At 37.3% G+C, this 9,678-nt stretch overlaps 1 pseudogene; it reads right to left on the bottom strand.

Moving 5' to 3' along the window:
- Window positions 1-4,174: 4,174 nt before the first annotated feature.
- LOC119251816 (U6 spliceosomal RNA) lies at window positions 4,175-4,275 on the bottom strand (annotated as a pseudogene).
- Window positions 4,276-9,678: the final 5,403 nt, after the last annotated feature.

Genomic DNA, 9,678 nt, shown 5'->3' with positions numbered 1-9,678 from the left:
AGAGATCTGGTACTACTTGCGGAGATCGGGAAAGCTTATTGGGAGTGCACCCAAACTGTGGTTACCATCTTGAGTACACTCAATTTATGTAATCATTGTGGTTTCAGTATGAAAGGATGGATGCGTACTATGGAGAGAGTACAGGGAGTGTTCTGACACCCACCAAAGTATAAACTCTTATAATCAAAACTACTTTACATATATTTATTTCAGTTCTTTCTTAGTTTTAGAACCAGAATTTTGTGCATTCGATTCAAATCTCACTGCTATACATCCTATATCCATCATCCTTCCTCTCAGTCTAGGAAAAAGTATTTTCCTGAGGTCAGTGTCACTCCTTTTACAACGGAGTAGTAACTCCATCAGTGAGAATTTATTTCCATGGTAAACATTTACATAAGTTGTTTTTTACCAAGCACATCAAAGTTTTAAACTTTATGTTTTGAGACCTATTCATATTGATACCAATATTGGGTTGAGCCACATCAGATTTCCAATAATCACCTAATTTTGACCTATGAAAATACTAGTATTATCTGAAAAGCAGAGCGCGTTGATCTTACTCAGTTTAGTTGCTATATTAAGGTTTTGTTTAATTATACTTTCTTTCATATATGGCTTTTAAACTACATCCCATTTTTACACATTTAATTTGATTCTAATATTTTTATGACTCTTACTTGTGCTATCATTATTGCATACAAATTTGTGTTGAGAACTGGTATAAGTCTGGATTTTTACTCTATTTGTTAACCAACAAGTTGTCTGCCATACCTCATGAATTTTGGCTGAAGACATAGGGTGTTAGAAGCTAGGTGGTTATTACTCATGGCACAGCACACAGCTTAAGAACCTGGGAATCAGCATACCTGTCCATTCCCATCTCTCAGTTTTCATGGGAGTGACCACTAGGGACCTACGTGGATATTTTGCTTACAATAGATTTGTATTATGGCTAAAGTAACCTGAGCTTAAGGAAACTAAATATTTTTGATAATACATTGTAAGTAAATATGTCTGATGTTTGCTCCAAAGGAAGTCATTACTTTTATTGTTCTGGACAGGAAGCAAGACTGCCCTCTGCAGACACAATCTCTTTCTTCTAAGTCTGTTCACCTTACAAGCATCCTTGCAAAGTTAATTTGGACCAGAAGTCTAGTTAAAGCCTTTGTTTGCAAGATGTTCGGAAATCTGAGAGACCCAGGGATAATTGTCTCCAAATAGTCTTTTAGTACATGAGTGGAAATTTCATCAGGATAGAAACATAAACATAGGATGGCTAATTGTATTGGATTTGTGCAAAAAAATTGCACAAATTTTTTTCAAATATTGATAAATTATTTTTAAAGGTGATTATAGTAACTTGCACTTTGACAATCCATATAAGATATTTTATCAATCTGTTTTCTCTCTACTTTATTCTTTCTAAACTGATAGTAATTCTTTCTAAAATATTTACCCATTTTCTAGAAATATTGAACTTATTTTCATGTTTATTAACGATTCAAGGTAGCCTCCTCTCTTAATTTCTTTTATATACCCTTTGTCATTTTTTCCATTGTTAGTAATGTATGGATATTTTATTGACCTGTAGTTGTTCTTTGCATTCTAGAATCTGATCCATTTTCTTTTACAATTGATATTTGCAATTATCATCTGATGATATTTACAATTATCATCTGTCTACAAATATCTTGATTTTAGTTGTATACTTTTTTTTTAATATTTATTTATTTATTTTATACAAGAACTGGGGTACAGATCAGAAGTGCAAGAGGGTGAGAGAATTCACTGGAGCCAGAGTGGGGAACAGAACAGACAGAGCGACGAAATACACTGCTGAGGGGAGCAGCGGGGTTGGCAGGAGAGCTCTGCGTGCCATGTGGGTATCTCTCTGGCTGGCCGGGATCAAACCATGGCAGCAGAGGCTGCGGACAGCTTCACAGTGCTGCACTTAACCGCCTGCACCACCAGGGGAAGCCCTGATTTTCTAATTAAAAAAAAACAAAAACAAAACTTTAAAGTCTGTTTCTTTGTAGCTATTCGTTATGGACTAAGTTGTATTTCTCAAGAATATTTGTGTCAAAGCTCTAACTCCCCAAATGACTATATTTGGAGCTAGAACCTCTAAGGAAATAATTAAGATTAAATGAGATCTTAGAGGGAGACCCTGGGCCTCCCTGGTGGTGCAGGAGGTTGAGCTCAGTGCTCTGAAGCTGTCTGCAGCCTCTGCAGTGCCAGTTCGATCCTGGCCAGCTGGCGAGGGTCCCACATGGCACCGCAGACCTCCCCTGTCTCCCCGCTGCTCCCCTCAGCAGTGTATTTTGTCGCTCTTTCTGTTCTGTTCCCCACTCTGTCTCTGGTGAATCCTCTCACCCTCCTGTACCCCGGTTTTAAATAAATAAATCTTAAAAACAAAAAGAGGGAGACCCTAATCCAACAGGAGTAGCGTCTTCATAAGATGAAGGAGAGACAAGAGTGGGGCACAGAACATGAGGCCACAGAGAAGAAAATCCTCTCCAGCCAAGGAGAGAGAGCTAAGGAGAAGCCAGACCTACTGTCACCTTGCTCCTAGCTTCCAGTTTCCACAACTGTGAGAAAATTGATTTCTGCTGGCTAAGCCACCAATCTGTGGTCTTACATGATATCATCCCTAACATACTAACACAGCCTTTTAAATCTGTTTTATATATTGGGGTCTAAATAACCTCCAACAAAAAGCACCTCTCTATGTTATCAATATTATAAATAAGTGAAGAAATATATCAAATGAATGATAAATGAGGTTTTAAAAAGCACTGATCAAGGTGAAGGTGAGTAATCAGTTTTTTTTTAATAGATTTATTTTATTTTTATGCAACAAGAATTGGGGTACAGCTCAGAGGTGCGGGGGTGGGGTGTGAGAGGACTCACCAGAGACAGAGTAGGGAACAGAACAGGTAGACTAACTGAAATACACTGCTGAGGGGAGCAGCAGGTGTGACAGGAGAGGTCTGATGTGCCATTTGGGTTGCTCCCTGGCGGGGGATCGAACTCGTGCTGCAGTGGCTGCAGATAGCTTCATAGGTTGAGTCTTAACCCCTTGTACCACCAGGGAGGCCCAGTAATCAGTTTTGAGAACAAAAGTCAGGTAGAGTTGCTAAATAATATGCAATGCACTAATTAGGCAAACTCACTCCCCAAGCGCAGGCAGTGTGGACTAGAGAGGTCTTCTCTGAAAAGGGGAGTACACAATACTTCATATAGACTGAAAAAGGAGGAAACTCTCTCATTCCCCAGTCCAAGAATGTCTGGTTATTTTTTTTTTCCTTAACTCATTGTCAGTAACTATGTTTCCTTTGTTGAAAACGAGATGAGATTATCTCACAAGGAAGATGCGACAAAGGTCCACTGAGGCAGTTCTACTCCTATTCTTCAAAACCCTTTCCATGAATGGCGACCACTGGGTCATCTGGGGTTTCCAAGGACCACTGTTATGCATGAATCAACACAAATCCTATTTTGTTGGCCCCCAAATCAGTTATTTTATACTAGGTTTTCCAACCCATACTAAGTCCATCCGCATGGTGAATATGCTTATAATAAGATAAAATTTCTTAAACAGTCTCCAGTGAAAAAAGGTTAAAATGAAGTCCTCAAATTTAAATACAAGCTTTCTCTGATTGTCCCTACCTGCACCCCATCCTGACCCTTAACTCCTCCCTAGGATATACCAAAACTCAAGGTAAAATCTTCCTGCGGAGAAACTTCAAGCAAATTAAAATTTAAATCTACAGTTAAATTTCAAAGAATTTAGAGCCCTAAATTTACTCTTATTGAATTCTTAGTTCTACTCATAGCTAGAGGAGTTCTTGGTTTTCAGCAGAGTTGGGATTTCTTAAGCACTTGCAGCCAAGCTTCCTCTCCCAGGAATGTGAGTAATTTTCTCAAAGTCCCAGAAGCAGAAATAATTTAATGCCAAATCTTTCATGTGCCTTATTTTTTTCTTTAGGTGGTCCTTTTATTAAATCGTATTAAATATATTATATTCAATGCAAAAGTATATATGTAATTATTAATGTATGTGATTTGCTATTGCCATTTTGTCCTTAGTTGTCTGGTTCTACCTACTTCCTTATTTGTGTGTGTGTGTGTGTGTGTGTGTGTGTGTGTCTGTATTTACTTTGATTGATAGAAAGATACGGAATGCTTCAGACTTTTCTATGTTGCACAGGGGTCACGTTAATCTTTTCTATATTGTTCCGATTTTAGTCTATGTGCTGCTGAAGCAAACACATGGCCTCTCGTGTGTATCTTGTGTCATTGAAAATAGTGTATGTTCAGCTCTTGCTTGGTAGAGAGTTCTATAAATGTTCACTAGATCATAGGGATTGATGTTGTTGTTGAATTCTATATTCTTGCTGATTTTACGTGTACTTTTCTATCAGTTGTTGAAAGGAGGCGTTAAAATCTTCATTTATAATTGTGGAAATGTCTTTTTCTCCTTTGAGTTCTATCAGTTTTGCTTCACATATTTTGCAACTCAATTGGTTGCTGCATACACATTTTGGATTACTAAGTTTTATTAATCTATATACTCTTTCCCCAATTCATAAAGTTCTTTTATGTCTCTGATAATTTCTTTTGCTCTGAAGCATTCTTTATTATTAATAAAAGCACTTTACTTTTGAACTTAATATACACAAGTATACTCTTTGGCAATCACTTATTTTTAATCTACCCACATGGTTATATTTCGACATGAGTATCTTGTGCACAACGTATAGTTACATCATGAGTTTAAACCATTCAGCCTATTACTGACTTTTAATTGGTATGTTTAGACCATTTACACTTAATGTGCTTCCTGATGTATTGGGAATTATGTCTGCCATTTTGTGTTTTGTTTTTTCCTATGTTTTCATCTCATTTTGTATATTACTTGAACAAATTTTAGAATTTTATTTTGATTTAGCTGTACTGTTTTGGAAAATTTCTGTATGACTTTTTAGTAGTAAGTTATATACACATAACATCACAGACTACAGGCATCATTATTCTACCAACTTGAGTGTCATATAGAAAACTTTATTCCTTTTATATCCCTTGACCTACCTACACTTATCAAATAATTTTGAAAAGTATTTCCTCATACATATTGTGAATAGATTCAGACAATTTTATTTATTTTTCTTTACTCATCAAACATAATGTAGAAGACTAAAGAAGAGAAGGAAGCCTACTGAATTCACCCAAAATTTTGCCTGTCTTCTCTCCTGATGTTCTAAAGTTCCTTTGATTATTCTATTTCTGCTTAGTCATTCTGCCTTTAGTCATTCTTTTAGAGTGGGTCTGGTGACATTCTTTTTTACTTCATTTGTCTGACAATGTCTTCCTATTCCCATTACTCCTTTGCTTGCAGTACTTGAAAATATAGTTTATCTCTGTGTTTTTGATGATTTCAGATGAAAATTTTCTATTATTTCCATTTTTATCACCCTGCATATAAGACACTGCTTTTCTCTAACTACTTGATGATTTTTTACTTTGTATTTAGTTTTCAAAATTTTAGTATGATGTGTCTTGGCATGAATTTCCTTAGAATTATCCCCTTTGGGTTACCCAACTTCTTGAAGCTCTTGGTTCATGTGACTTACCAAAGTTTAAGACATATTGGGTCATTATTTCTGCAAGTACTTTTTCATCTTTACCCGCTTTTTCATCTCTACCCTGAGGACACCAGGAGGGGAGACTTCTCATTACTGATGGGTCATGGTGCTAATCTTGGTTCCCTATGGGGTCACCACTGACAATGTAACAATGTCCTCATTACTTCTGGGTGACAATGAAAATCCTGAATCTTCGTTAGGACTCCTCTGAGTGTGTAGGGGAATGAATACCTTATCACTGCCAGGCAGGTGTACAACCTCTGGGCTCTGTATAGTCTCCCCTTAGTGCTGCTGAAGACAACCATGACCTTCCACCATGTATTAGATGCAGAGATCCCTACTTAGTGTTCTCTGACACTATCCCAGCAGAAGAGTTAAGGGCATTTTGTTATAACCTCATGAGGGTGGAAGTCAAGGCTTACCAGTTAACCTTTGTTAGTGTGAGTTATGGAGACCGGTTTTCTATTCTGTTTGTCTGGGGTGGAATGGCTGTTGTCAAAAGATTTCTGTCTTGTTAAGCTCATCATTTCCTCGTCCTTTGACCAGAGAGAACTTTTGCTTATTCAAGATTACAACCCAAGGACTTTTCCTTCAGGTTCTGCATTTTTTCTTTTTTAATTTATTTATTTATACAAGCACTGGGGTACAGGCGAAAGGGACCGGAGGTTGAGAGAATTCACCAGAGACAGAGCGGGGAGCAGAACAGGCAGAAGGACTGAAGTACACTGCTGAGGGGAACAACAGACAAGACAGGAGAGGTCTGCCTCACCATTTGGGAATCTCCCTGGGGCCGGGAATCGAACCCATGCTGCAGAGGCTATGGACAGCTTCATAGCGCTGCACTCAATCCACTGTGCCACTGCGGAGGCCCTTTTTTTTTCTTTTAAATGGAAATATGGCTAAAATTTGCTTGACTATATTTCATTCATCTAGCCAACAAGCTTTATTTCCTATATGTATTTTCTTTTAAGATGTGTACTGAAGGAACATCACATTATAATATATAAAATTCACATGTGCATCATTATAAATCAGTACCTGTACAGACTACATTAAGTACACCACTAAAAGTTCAATTCTAGGCTTGACCATAAAATTGATGTTTTAGCTGTCACTACATAGAGAGACCAGGTACAAGCACTGTAACCAACCACATAGGGACATAGGGTATTTAGGGAATTAAATGTGTCAATCTATGCAATGTGACAGGCACAAAATCTTATACCAAGCAATTTTTCAAAGAATGTGAAACCATTTATTTTGCTTTTCCCCCATCTTCTCTGTGATCATTATCTGGTGATTGCGATCATTGGCCACTGTGGCCAGCTAAAGGGTGCCTATTAAAGGAAGCATCATCTATGGCTTGAACTCTGGGTCAGAGTGTCCTGATCATCTCTTCCTGTCCAGGCTGTTCATTCTCCCAGATGAGCAACACTATTGTAAATGGACTGGAGTGACCATCTCTGTGATTGCACTGGAAATCCACTTTAAATGACTCTTCTGAACAAAATGAAAAAATACTGTAGTGACACAGACAGTCATTACATGTCTGGGCACTGTAGTTCTGTTGGCTACCTAGAGAAACAGCAGCAACACCTTTAGTCCCTAGTAAATGGGAACTTCCTATCTCCCAAGGCTGGACTGAGATACTTAACCCTGCACTGTCCCCCAACAGTGATCTTTATTCTCTTCCCACTCTCTTTTCTATTCTTCTGTTGCTCAAAAGTTACAAGGTCAAGCTGACTAATTCGAATTCAGATGCCAGTCTTAAGTCTCAAAACTTCAGTCTGTTTAATCAGCATGATATTGTAAAAAAAACTTTCGGACATAAAGAGATCTATACCTGCCTCTATTCTGTTGTACTGAGAAAGCTCAAACAAGTCACTTTCCTTCTCTGGTCCTCTGTCTTATTTGTAAAATGAAGGGTCTTTTTTTCTTTTGGCAGAGATAAGAGTTTCCTTTCTAGACTATGAAATAAGAGTTTGCAGAGTAATTAGAGAATAATTAAGCTCTCTGGTATAAAATTATCAATAGAAAAAAATGGTAATTCTTGGAAACAATGAACTCCAGTGAAACAGCGGGTTAAGTCTACTCTTCATGAGTTCAGGGAAATGGCTTGTCCATTTATACAGGCTCTGACACTAATTTGTTATGCTACGGAAAGGGAGCATCTGTTGAAGTTTTGAGGAAAATCAAAATTGGTACTAATTTTCAATGGCAGTAAAATATGATCATGGTAATTATGGTATAATTATAAAGCCCTAAATCTAATTTTAGCATCTGGGTACAAGAAAGAATGGAAAACCAATATAAAGGAAGAAAAAACACAACAACTTGCCAAAGATAATGGAGCCATAAGAAATAACAGGATTTTGTTATTAAAAAAAATCATTAGCTTTAAACCAGATTCCAAGCCTCCCACCCCAATTTCTTTTGTGAGAAATATCTAATTGTCAGGCCAAGAAAAGGATGAATAATTCTTTGAAATTCAATTCAAGAAGTCCACTTCTATTGGTGAGAAATATTTCTGAGCCAAGTTAGATCCACGAAACTTTTTTTCTCCATACTTCTACAGAGTGGGATCTGGTTTGCATGCTAATGCTCAGTCATTGATCAATCTGAAATGAATTTATAAGTCAAAGAATAAAGCACTGCACTTCTGTACCCACGGGAGAATAATTTCCACATGCTCAGAATTGATAGGCCTATGAATAAAAAGTTTTGGAGTATAGAAAAAATATCCAGAAGGATATAGGTTTGAATGCTTAATCTTTCATTTATTAGATTTTAGACCATTTATTAGGATACATCCTTGGCTTTTCTTAGTTATCTGCAAGTGACTTAATACTTTCCCATATGCTTGTTTTGAGGATAATGATAATGTGTTTAAAGCTCCCACCCACCAGTTTTTTTGGCATGTAGTAGATGTTCACTAACAAAATGTTTGTGCTCTCTGACCGAGTGCTTCTCACAATATCCTCTTCTAACCAACCACCTGCATCAGAAATGCCTGGTCCACTTCTTAAAAATGGGAATGTTTTTCAGATAAGAGAGTACCTGGCCTGATTATGATTGGTCTCTGATTATGATTGAACATACACAGGTCACTAACCTTCTAGATGACATGTTTTAAAGTTTTTCAGAATTGATATCATGTGACTGTCACCACTACTGAAATGCTTCCTTCCTTTTCCAGTCACAACTGGAGTCACCCAGCCTGCGGCCAGCCTGGAGGACATCTTCACGTGCACTCATTTCTTGAGGTACAGGGCTTGAACCACTTAGATAAGACTAGATTTCAAAACCCCACATAATTTAGGAACCTGCTTTGTTTCTAGTCTGTCTTGCTTCATTCATCTATCAATCCATCTCATTCCTCATTTCTTTACTCAGCAATATTCACTGGCCTACCTTGCAAGACACAGCGTTAGCCCTAATGATGTTAATAGAAATGAAGGGATGGTGTAATGATGATGGCAGTGTTGTCAACAATGAACATCTGGATACCCCTTCAGTTAATAGAATACCTTGTATAGTTTCATTTCATCTTCACCATAGCTGTATGATTATGGTTGTTCAGTCTCATCCTCCCATTTCACACATACAAAAACTTTTCTAGTCACACAAGAATTGAGGTAAGCAAAGACTTCAATTTGCATCTCTTATTCCAATTACTATATTCTTTCACTACATGCAAAGATATATGATAATGAAATAAGGTTTTCCCCTGTCCTCAAAAATCTCATAGCCAAGTAAGAGAGTGGACACATGCAAAGGAATAATTGTTATGCCCAGAGAAAAAACAATGATGAAAATAAGACATCTCTCAAGGATAAACAAATGTTCTGTTACACCTAGGTGGTGTTTCTGGTATACTTTTTCAGTTTCTATAATTAACCATTCCTGGGTATTTCAGAAAATGTTATTCTCATTTTTACTTCACAGTCCTCATGTTTTTCTTCTTCCCATTTTAATTCCTAACTTAAGTCACTGCACAATATAAATACATTTCTTGCCTCAGTGTCTGTCC

Source organism: Talpa occidentalis, unplaced genomic scaffold (assembly GCF_014898055.3).
Source record: "Talpa occidentalis isolate TD23 unplaced genomic scaffold, MPIMG_talOcc4v2.1, whole genome shotgun sequence".
Classification (NCBI taxonomy): domain Eukaryota; kingdom Metazoa; phylum Chordata; class Mammalia; order Eulipotyphla; family Talpidae; genus Talpa; species Talpa occidentalis.
The sequence above is the reverse complement of the archived record's forward strand: the minus strand, read 5'-3'. Positions and strand labels throughout refer to the sequence as shown.